The sequence below is a fragment of the Calypte anna genome, chromosome Z, assembly GCF_003957555.1.
Source record: "Calypte anna isolate BGI_N300 chromosome Z, bCalAnn1_v1.p, whole genome shotgun sequence".
Taxonomy (NCBI): Eukaryota; Metazoa; Chordata; class Aves; order Apodiformes; family Trochilidae; genus Calypte; species Calypte anna.
Window position 1 is genome coordinate 65,526,041 of NC_044274.1, and position 12,157 is coordinate 65,538,197.

Here is a 12,157-nt window from a genome sequence, read left to right on the forward strand (position 1 = left end):
TGTCCACTCCTCCCTAATGGAGGGTTTCAGGTGGGACCCCTTTAGCCCCTTTTTCTTTCCAGAGCATGTGATGCTTTTCAGAACCAAGCAGTCTACTTGGTTCTGCAGACCATTCTCCAGCTGTAACTATAAACGTCCAGTGTTACCGGTCCCAGAAGCAGACACAGACTGAGAAACTTGCTGCTAATGTCAGCAGGTGCAGCTACTTATGAGAGACTTAGCAGAAATCAAAATTACAAGACAGAAAATTAGCTCTATCTTGGTCCAAACCAGGACAGGATACTTTTACGTGCATGTATATGAGCACTGTGATAAAATAATATAGGATTAGAAGACAAGACAGAAAATTTGCCCAAATCAGGAAAGCTTGGCAGAAGCAGTTTGTTCCCATGTGTGCTTTGGAACTCATGTCTGTTCTTACCAGTACACGGTCTCCTGTTTATTTCCTAAACATCTACACATGCATATAGCCCTGGGTTAAGTCACAAAAGAACCACATTTCCTTCTTGTAATTTTACTTTTATCTAAGTCTCTCTAAGTTGGTAGAGAGCGTCTGTCATTTGTTTATTTGCTGGCCCAGCATTAAACTCTGCCATACGTTTAATTTCTTTGTCATTTATACCAACCTTAGTGCTTCTGCTTCACATGCAGATAAGTTCAATCCAGCTGGCCATCCTACAGCTCCATCAGTGCAGCAATTACTGCACTGTTTCTTAAACTTTTCTGATTCAGAGCATTAACTAGGTTGTTCCCTCCCTCCCTCCCTCTCTTTATTTCTCACGGTATAATAGTTTTTCAGGAAGACCTTTGCAGAATGTGGCAATTTAACAGAGTGCTATGCCTCCAGCTCTGAAAGCATTTTACAGCTCTCATTTTTGAAGTATCCACATCTTAATTTACATGAGTGTGTGCTGCACTTTCAGCTATGTCAGCTGATCACAAAAAAAGGTGAATACATTTAGAAATAGGCATTTTTTTTCTTGTTCAATTTTCATGCTGGTACAGTGGTGAGGTGCTGGACTGGGGTGTGGGAGGCATGACTCCAACTCCCCAATTTGCTCATCTCCTACTGGGAACTGTTAAAGAAAAAAAATGTACTTGTTACCTTTGTGATTTGGTGTGTTAATGAAAGGTCTTTGAGTCTGTAAAATCAGGAGAGAAGCACTTCATCTGAAACACTTTAACTACTCTAGCACTTCTTTGTTTGCTATTTAGTTATGAAGTGGCTTCTTAATGATGGCCCTTGAAAGTTTCTAGTCATATGGTGAGGCGGAGTGGTTTTGCATATTGACCCTCTTGGAGGTGTACATTATTTCTTCTTTGGGTCTTAACTTGTTTCAGAGGTTTTTATTTTTCCATTTTAGAAACAAGATTTTTATGGATTGGTTTTCTCATTTCCATAATAAATTGAATGCTTATACAAATCAAATTGAATGCTTATGATCAAATCATAAGGCTGAATTCCAGAATTTTTGGGTTGGATAATTTTTTTAAAGTTTATTGTAGCCTAAGTGCTCAGACCATATGGGTAAGAGCTGACCTTAGTGAACATTTACATTTACTCCCATCAGCATACATAACTCCCATGCTGGATTTTGTTTTGAAATAACAGAGTGATGAAACACCTGTTTTAAATGAGCTTGTATGTCTTGCATGAGGAGGCTAATATTACTTTAGGATGTCTTAAGATGTCTTAAGACTTAAGATGTCTTAAAGGCATCTCCCATATATACAGATCTTTTTCTGTTCAAAGATTGATCTGACACCTGAAATCAGCTTCACCAAATCTTTGAGAGTGTCAGAGATCAGAAATGCATCATGCAGTATTAAGCACTCCCAGCAAAAAAACAGGGGAAAGACTACGAATACTTGCTCAGTGACACTCAGAATTACTTTGTCCCATTAAACTCTTGTAGCCACGCTGTAAAACTTGGGGTAGTAGCTCCTGATTAAAGAAGTCTCATGTTGCTTTCACTTGTATATGTAAAAGTCTACTTTACCCCAGAGAGCATGTAATCTCTGATTATGATTTGTGGCATTACAGGTGAATTTGCTCATGAACAGTCATGTCCTGTTCCTTCAGCACATTGCTGTAAACACTGAATAACTGGAGAAGGCACCTCACACATTCTGCAGTTGTGTAATGCAGTTCAGAGTTACATCCACAGAGGCTGCAATGACACTGCATTGTTGTGCTTTTTGTCTTCAGCAAACAATGTGATGGATAAGTGTTAACATAAATTCAGAGCAAGTTTTGTACTTTGCAGGATTAGACTTTGCCTCAATTTAAAGCAGAAAGGGCTGTGGAGACTGATGGAGCTCAGTCTATGCATTCAATGGTAGCTCCTGGGCTTCTTCCTTCTTCAGGAAGATCCTTTTGTACTGTCTGAATGCATTAGATGCAAAAAATAATTTGTACCAATAGAGCGAAGTTTTTAAAATGATTACATGTTAATAAAAAGAAAGTAGTAGGGAAAAAATGCCATTGCTGATGACAGGTGAGTGAGTAACATTTGGAAATGACACTCCAGCAGAACCCTGTATTACTTCAACTCATCATTGTGATGACAAACATTTAAAAAGAGCATTCTGTGTTTTTATAGTCAGGACTTTCTTGTGTTAGAAGGACTTCTAAATTCAGAAGTATGCACAGAAACTTGGAGAAAAAGAAAGTAAATGCTGTATAAGTTATCCAAAGAACTTACGGGAGTTTGTCTGTATGCAGCAAAACTGAAGCCTTATGAGTCCATTAAGAGTTTCTTTCTTCTCATTTCCACTGATCAGTAGTATCTGATGTTACATATTTCTATAAACAAGTGAGCCTCCATACTGATTTTCTCAGGTCTTCTATAAAACACTAATATTCTAGTTCCTTTGTTTCTAAATGCTTTTTTGCCCTTTCAGTTACTACTGAGGTTGAGCAAATATTATTAACCTCTAGTAACTTTGTCTTAAATTAGAAAGTATTCCATTTATTCCTGCTAAAATGGATCATTGTTAGTATTGTTAGTAATTCATTAAAATGATACTATGCCTCTGAGACCAGGTCAGGTAAGTTTTAAGTCCAGTGAGTGCAAAGAATCCATCCTGCCTGTGTAATTGCTTTTTGGGGCGTGGAACTCTAAAGAGAAGAAAAATCCGAGAAAGACTAGTAGGTTCCAGTTTCATTTTCCTGAAAATTTTGCTGTTTCTCTGTTACAGAGAGTACTCTATTTTTAAAATTATTCTTTGATTACAGGTCTGGCAGTAAAGGTTCATCCTTAGTTTGTAAGAGGCTGTATTTCATATTTAAGGATCAGAGCTGAAGTGATACTGAGCTCCTGCAGGTTCTCCTGGCATTACCTCAGTGTCCGTCTGTTCACACCACATGGCCCAGCATTTGTTTTATGCTGGCTTGGCTAAATTAACTCCTGGGAGTTACAGTGTGGCTTCAGAAAACAATAATCATATGTGAAATATTGGTTCTCAGATTTGTTTTTCAAAATACTAAGCTTGAGGATGTATTTGCTTACTGCCAAGTTCAATTTCATTTCAGTGTTCTGGGAGGGGGAGGTTCAGTGTATGCACAACATCCCTAAATAGTGACTCTTTAAAAAAGGTCTTCAGTTCTCTTTTACTGATAGTATGGATTGTAGTAGGCATTACAGTGGTTTTTATCAGTTGCAGTGAAACTGTGGCAGTGTGGGTTCCATGCAGGGTGGAATAAGTCAGTATCACCACCACAGGAACTGTGCCCTCATGGTGATAGACTCAGGAGTGTGTGCAGTAGAAAAATGCACAATGCAAAATAAGGGATATGTCTAACACAAAGGTCATTTGTTCATATGAGAAATGTATTTAAGTGTGTTTTACCTTGCTGCAAAACCTTAAGCTGGAAAAGAGATGGGAGGCTTGGCTGTTAGCAAATTTGATGGTAATTTGGCTTTGAGTGTAAATATGGTAGAATTAGGACTAATACAGCTTTTAGCCCCAAACAGAACCAGAATTCTAGAATAGCTATGCTCTCAAACATAGAGGTGTGTCTCCTTATAGTTTTTCATCAGAAACAGGCAGCAACCCTTTTTAAGTGGCTACTGGTTTCCAGTGTTGGAGACCATTTTCCAAAACATGAACGTAACAGTTGTACCAGGCTCCTTGATGCAAAAATCTGAAATCAGGATGCTCGTAACTGCAGGACTGGAAAATAAGGAAAACAACCTGATCTCCATCTCCTCGGGACTGATTTGGGTTTTGATTCATCTGAGACCATTTCTGGGGGGCAGGAGGGGTAGGGATGGCAGTCACCTGAGGACATGTCTCTGTCAGAGGGAATGGACAAAGGGCACATTGTTTCCTGCTGTCCATGCAAAATCGAGGGGCTGCCTTGATGTGGGGCAGGCTGGTGCCTTGCTTGTTCAGTCTGAATTAAAAAGGAAAGATAGAAGGGTGTGAGGAAGAGAGACAGGGAGGGAGGAAAAGCCAGAAGATAAGAAGTATGTTTTCAAGTGAGACAGGAATAATGTTAGTAGGAAGAAATATCTGATCTTTGTATCAGTGCAAAGATTATTCAGAAAGACCAGGATATGTGGACGTATGACTTTTTTTTAGGTTTTTTTTTTTTATTATTTCTTTGTTGCTGTTGAAGCATTTCACATTCTAGCAGTTAGAAGTTGAATTCTCCAAGGAGAACTCAAACAGGAGTAGAACAAGCAGAAAATTAAAACCTTTTCCCAGAGGTATACAGCCTCTCTTTCACTCACCAGAGAATAGCATGGGGCAATATCCTATGCTTGGGGAAGAGTGAGTTGTTTTCCTTGTGTGCCATGATGCACAATAGCTAAAAGAATTACCCTTTTCCACTGACTTTAGAGGCAAGGCTCAAAATAGCAGCCAGAAAGAACCTCTCCATTAGTCAAAACTGCCTGTGCAGAACAGCTTATCCTTTAAGAAAGCTATCCTAGAGTTTATTTGTATTTCTTTTAATAGTCCTCCCTCTGCTTCCTAGAACTGAAGTGAAAAGGAATCATAAAATATTCATGCTAAATAGAGACAGAAGGCACATTCACCAGCCCAACTAAAGGTTTACTTATAATTGAGAACCTGTGAACTCCTAAATATTTAAACCAAAGGATATTAAGGGAAATGTGAAAAAATTGCTATTTGACATTCTCACAAAGTGTTGTTGATCCACAAAGAACATGTTTAAAGCCTCACGAGAAAAGTGGGAGAAAAGGGGGAAGAGAGAGAAATGTTTATGTGTTCATATGTTTAATTTTGAAAGTTAGAGCTTGATCAGTCTTTCAGGGGGTTTTGTTGTGTTTCATTGTTGGTGGTGTTTTTGCGGATTAAAAAGGCTTGTACCCATAGTAAATTTACAAAATATTCAAGCTAAAAACTAAAATTACTGATTTGAAAACAAATATTTTCAGGGGCTTGAATTCTTTCTGCCTCTGACTTGTTTCTTTCTTCTCTAACAAGCACACACAAAGCATACTCTCTGACAGCTCAGGATAGTAAACAGGGGTTTAAAAGTCAAAATAATTTTTGTTTAAAAGTTCTGGTTCTGGAAAAGTTGCTTATACAGAGTTAGACTTTTCCTGATTTTAATAGTCCTATTTAATTGCAGTGTTCTCTGCTATTTTAGCTGATCTAATAATTTTAGGTGAGGTTTCCTCTTGCCCCTTGGGAGGGTGTTTAAAAGTCTGCAGTGTGCAAACCTATGCTTACACATGTTCTGTTATTGCATGCAAAGTAAATCAAAATATAAGCAAAGGAAATGTAGAAGCTTTGGGGCTAAGATCGACAACCAGTGGTTTCTGCCACCTTTTGTTTTTTTACTGTCAGTGTGGGAGGCAAGGAATTATTTGAACAACACCATGTAGCTCCTTACCTCAAGGATCAGAGATCCATGTCTTCAGATTGGGAAGTCTCTTTGGTACAGACCAGTGAAGGGTATGATGGTGACATACTCATTTCTGCATGCTTTTTGTTTCCTTTGGCTTAGAAAATAGCGCTTTAAAAAACATATTAACCTACAGACATCTGTTCCCTAAAGTTTGTGCTGATTTATTGAAATACTTCCCCTTCACACCATAGTTTGTTGGTCTGTGTCTAACCAAAGATGATTTTATAAGATCGTTTGGGTAATGGGACTTGTCATCTTTCGTTCTACTTCAGTATTGTACCAGCAAGTGACACCCACTCCCCCGCCTTTCCTCCCTTTGTGATTATCATGATAATCACAAAGGTCAGATACTGACTTGGTATAAATTTGGAAGAAAGAATGAAGGCATTTTGATGTGTATGGAGATAAACAGCATAATGCTCATGTTTCACTCCAGTGGCTTTAAGTCATCGAGTCAGCCTGTTCTTGGCAGCTCATGTCATGTGTTCTCAAAGCCAAATGGTGTTTCTGAAAGTGGTGCTAAACAGCCATTCTTCTCTGCATTCACCAGCACTGGACTTGTAAGAAGGGCTGGTCAAAACATCTGAAATGCAACAAAAACAATTCTGATTGCGCTTCTAAGCCTAAGATACAGAAAGCCTTTTTGCATTGCATCCAAAGACAGGCAAAGATCTATTACCATCTGGAAGAAAACACAAGCATTTCCATTCTTCTTCTAGCCTCCAAGGACCCTATATGTGACATCTTCTGTTGATAAGGTTGTGCAAAATGGGTTTGCAGCATTATACTTGATGCTTGTCTTACAGCCTTTGCTCCCAGAGGCCAGTGGCTACACAGTCTCTTCTCTCTTGCTTTCAGAAAGCTCAGAAACCAGATCAATCAGAGCATGTTATATTAAAAATAATATTTTTCAAGTAACTATTGTAAATTAGGAGCATCTTTCTCATCATTTTAGATAGACTGTATATAGTTTGCCATCTCTTACCTAAAGGTGAATCCAGTTCAAAGTTTTTAAATGTTTTGATTTATGGATAACCATAATGTTGCATGACTTAGGAACAAAATCAGTAACAACAGCAACTAATGCAAAAAATTGGTGTGGAAGATGCATTGGAGAAGATAGGATATTTAAATCAAAGGCAAAAATTACTGAGGTAAGAGCATGTTAAAATATCATGGGAAAGGGATGTAGGGTCCTGGGTCATACCAAACCCTATAACACCACTTAGTGAAATATTCAGTGACTAGTAACTGCAGAAAGAATGAAAAAAAATTAAGAAGGAAGAACCATTTCAGACTGAGAGGATTATTTTTTAATTCATCAGATAGTGGGTTCTTTCATTTTGTTACTCTACAGCTTGTGTAGGGTACAGGAATATACCTTCTTGCATACCCTTCTTTTCTAATTGGTATTGTAACAGTTTAGTCACCGTGCACCAGTTGATATGACTCTGGTTGAAAAATTACACTATCAGTCTAATTGACCTTTTTTTTTCGTAATTCCCTTTCGTAATTCAAATGAAACTGTTACATATACTCTTTCTGCCCCTTCCCGTGTGCTATATCGGCCCTTCTAATGCCTCTGGGTCCTTTGGTCAGTGGCTTCAGTCTTTATCAAGAAGAGACAATGTTGGTAAGCTGTCAGCATTTCAGATATTGTCTGGAAGGATAAAACTGATGAAGATGGTTTTATCTTGGGCTTGCTTGGGATTTTTTTCATACCTCTGCAAACACAAATACTTGTCCTTTCTTTATTGGTCTGCAGTTTCAAATTACACCTGAATTTATTGTGTGTATCATGTTTTTCCTTTGTTCTCTTGTGATGCTGATAAACTGGACTGCCTTGCTTTAAAGGTCCAGGAGTGTTTCTGGGTTGTGTAGAGCCCTGAAACCTGCAGTGTCGCCCTCTGTATGCGATTTCAAAGTCTCTGCTGCCATTCTGCACCTGTTCTCCTCTATGTGCTGTAAATTGATTCTAAATTCAAAAATAGTTTGCTCTGCACGAACAGTTTCATGTTAAGACTTTTATTTGCAGAGATGCATCAAAAGCATCATAGTAACAGGCACTGCACTACACACAGCTCTGAGCTGTGTGTGAAGGGGAACAGTGGATCAGTTATTTGGGTGTCACCTGCTGAGACAGCCATGCAAGATAAATCCAAGCTCCAGGCTGGCCAACAAAGCCAGACATGGCTGGAAGCCTTGCCAAGTCCATACAAATCCTATAGCCTGTCCCTAGTTTTTTGTGGTATCACACTTACTAGCCTACACTCAAATCACTTCAGTTCTGTGATTCTGGCTCTTTGAATTTGTTTTCATCTCCCTGTTATCTTTATCACTCCAGAATTCACTCATGGTTTAGCTACAAGACACTTCTGACTCCAGTAAAAATACACAGCTGGTTCCTGTGCTGCCCTGATTGCCCTTGATTTAATTTAGTGACAGGGAAGAGGGCTGAAAGTCAGCAGTCACAGGAATTGTAGAAAACTTCTAGAACTAAATTTCATTTTGAATTATTTTGATGGATTACCTGAACTGACAACAAATAATCTAGATTATTCCTGGGAAAACAAAGTATGCAGAGAAGCCCAAACTTCTATGATTCTATGGTTCTGTTGGTTGGAATTGTTTCCAGTCTCCCATGTGCATACTTGTCCTTGACAAGCAAATTCAACTGTCCTGGCAGAAGCAAAGCTGTGGTGATATTGTTCAAGATAGAGGATTTTATTCTTATACTCTGTGACCTTCCAGGCATGCTTGTATCAGATCACATAGATGTGTATGTATATTTAGATTTCATAGAGAATGCCACAAAGGCATAAGAGCACCTTTGTTGCCTGGCTGGTTCATGCTGCAAACTTCAAAACCTGAGATTTTGTTCAACATAACACGTCCTGCTGATGTTACTTGTGTTGCTTTTTAGTGATGTTTGCATGTAAGAATTATAAGCTAAAATTGTCCAATGTCTGTGAAGAGCCCTTTTAAAACAATGCTATGTATGTAAATGTTTTATTCTTGTCTCTTGCTCTCTCGACTGCACAGGGGAAGATTTCCTCCAAGAGTCCTGGACAGAGATATAAAAATCAAGTTCCCTTTTCCAGTCTTTTATAAAACCTTGCCAGATGATAGGCACCATGCTAGTTTAACAGTGGTCTTAATTTTATTCTTCTGATAGCGATGACTTGAGAAAAAGTGAAATCTCAACCAACAGAAGTCACTGAAGTCACTGACAGCCACTGGCAGCATTCAGACATTATTTGCTTATTCATTTATATCTCCACTGAGAGCTGAAGAGATGTCACACTCCGTGTTCAATCACCCAAGTTAAGAGAGAGGGAAAAAGCCTCTTGTTTCAGGCATTTTAGCAGACATTGGTTTGGTGCTGTGTGTTTGGTATGATGCATACTGAAATCTTGCCTAAGTTTCCTGTACTACAAATATTTGGTGTATTTAATTCAGTTCCTTTGTTAGAGGAGACACATTTCTGTTTTGCATCTTAGGGCTCAAATTCCTCTTTGCAAACAGGTTCTGAAATGAAAAGATCCATCTGAAAGTAACTCTCAAGAGTACAAAGCTGTAAAGTAATTTATGCTTCCAAAATGCTTGAAAAGCACTATCCTGTGTTCTTCATTGTTTAGGAAGTTAGCTATGTTTAGCTGTCACAGTCATTCTCTTATGAGCAAATACCTCCTGTTGTGATAATTGTTATATTGCTTATCTTGGGACTCTTTTATGCCAATCATTATTATTGTGAGCTTTGCTCCACAGGACCAGACTCATTAAAGTAGATCTCCTCCTCCCCACTGTCATCCATCTTTCTGTCAGTCTCCTGCTGATTTTTTTCCTTTGTGTCAGGATGTGCGGGGAGGGGTGGGGGGTTGGAGACATTCCAGTTTTGTCAGTAGGAGCAGGTAAAAATATTCAGCTACAAAGAGAAGTCCTCTGTGTCCAGTTTATATTTGTCAGCACTGAGAAAGTGCAGACTCGTTAATACCAGATCAGCATACTGTGGATTGCCAAACAGTGGTAAATTCATCTGAGTAAGACACTGGGCCTGTGGATGTGATTTTGCTGAATTTGCTGAATGCACAACCCATCTTTTCTATGGATTTTTGGCAGTTGTAAGAGGACAGGCAATATTTGATTGACAACACAGCCTGTAAATGTAGTTAAGCTGCGATCTTCCTTTTAATAATTGTCAATTACAGGTATGCTTAGTACCTGAGCAATGAATGGAGAAACACAGCTCTGGTACCTTTCATCCAAGTACTGAGAGACTGGAAGCTGATTTTTTTTTTTTTTTAAATGCACACAAAGTCTTAGCTGTTGCTGAATTCTGTTATTTACAGAGTTCTATCCTTGCCTTCAGTGATTGTATATTTAGCTCAGCAATGCTTTGAAAAATTCAGCCCTAGCAATTTTTATGGCAGCTGTGCTCTCTGCAGAGATCCTTAATGTACCCAACTGCCAGGGTAGCAGAAGATTCTTCCTGTGGATGTACCTGTCACTGGCTGTGGGGGGCCACAATTTGGTCTGTGTTAGGCCACTTTTGAATTATGAGAAGCTGAGACCAACTGGGGAAAAAATATCTTGTCTGTCTGACTGCAGAGCTTGGATGACTTTCAGAACATGTCCTGTGGAAAAGTGGAAGCAGGCTAAAGCAGCTTTTTATTTAGGAGAAATGAGGGTCAGTCCCTGTGTCTGTTGGACAGGATGCCAGCCAAGACACAGAAGCTGGTTGTTTCTTTCTTCACATATATGGCAAAGTAGATGCATAATAATGGCCTTTAAGCTCAGCTGTGGTCATGGTGTATGTCTGATGCCTAACTTTATGGATGGGATGTAATAACATCACACGGCTCTACTGGAAGCTCCAAGAAGAAATTTGCAGATGTCGTGATCCCATCTATTGAATAGTCATAATAATGATGGACTTAGAAATGGATAATTGACATAATACATTGACAGCTAAAAATGTTAGCCTGCATTTACGAAACACTGTCTTAAATTTATGAAGAGATAGTGAAGGGGACCTACTAAAGACCTTAATGTGGCCTTTGTCACTCCTGCTGGTAGCGATAACAGAGACATGGTGGGATAGGTCACATGACTGGAATGTGGCCATGGATGGTTATGTGCTTTTTCGGAAAGATAGGGCGGGGAAGCAAGGTGGTGGAGTTGCTCTTTATGTGAGAGAGCAACTAGAATGTGTTGAGTTTTGTGCAGGGGCTGATGAGGGGCAAGTTGAAAGTTTGTAGGTAAGAATTAAGGGGAAGGCTGGTGTGGGTGATACAGTTGTGGGGGTCTACTACAGACCTCCTGATCAAGGCGAGGAGGTTGATGAGGCCTTCTACAGGCAGCTGAAAGCAGCCTCACAACTTCAGTCCCTAGTCCTCATGGGGGATTTTAACTACCCCGATATCTGCTGGTTGACTCACACAGCCAGCCTTTCACAGTCTAGGAGGTTCCTCCAGTGCACTGATGATAACTTCTTAATGCAAATGGTGGACAAGCCGACTAGAAGAGGAGCGCTGCTGGATCTTGTACTAACCAACAAGGAGGGCCTTGTTGAAGCAGTGGTGGTCAATGGCAACCTTGGCTGCAGTGATCATGAGATGGTAGAGTTCAGGATCCTGCGTGGAAGGAACAGAATACCCAGTAGGACCAGAACCCTGGACTTCCACAGGGCAAACTTTGGCCTCCTCAATCAACTGTTAAGAGAAATCCCATGGGACAGGGCGTTAAGAGATAAAGGGGCTCAAGATAGCTGGTCAGTATTCAAGGACCACTATTTGCAAGCACAGGATCAGAGCGTCCCTATGGTTAGGAAATCTAGTAAGGGAGCTAGGAGACCAGCATGGTTAAAAAAGGAACTGCTGGGAAAACTTAAGTGGAAAAGGAAAATCTACAGATCATGCAAGGGGGGGCTGGTCACTTGGGAGGAATATAGGACTGTTGTCAGAGGATGTAGGGAGGCAATTAGGAAAGCTAAGGCCTCCTTGGAACTTAACCTTGCAAGTCAGGTTAAGGATAATAGAAAGGGCTTTTTCAAATACATAGCTAGCAAAACTAACACTAGAGGCAATATTGGCCCACTAAGGAATGAGCTGGGAGCCCTGGTGACAGAGGATATAAAGAAGGCAGAGGTGCTGAACGCCTTCTTTGCCTCTGTCTTTACTCCTGCAGGGTTTCCGCATGAGCCCCAGATTCATTTAGCCCCAGAAGTAGTCAAGATAGATGAGGAGTTTGACATGGTAGATGAGGATTGGGTTA

The 12,157-nt window shown here is 39.8% G+C and overlaps 1 protein-coding gene across 4 annotated transcripts in view; it reads left to right on the forward strand.

The window, feature by feature from the left end:
• Positions 1–12,157, forward strand: part of PLPPR1 (phospholipid phosphatase related 1) — a 132,452-nt gene that overhangs the window by 33,080 nt on the left and 87,215 nt on the right. The gene's annotated exons all lie outside the window — the stretch shown is intronic.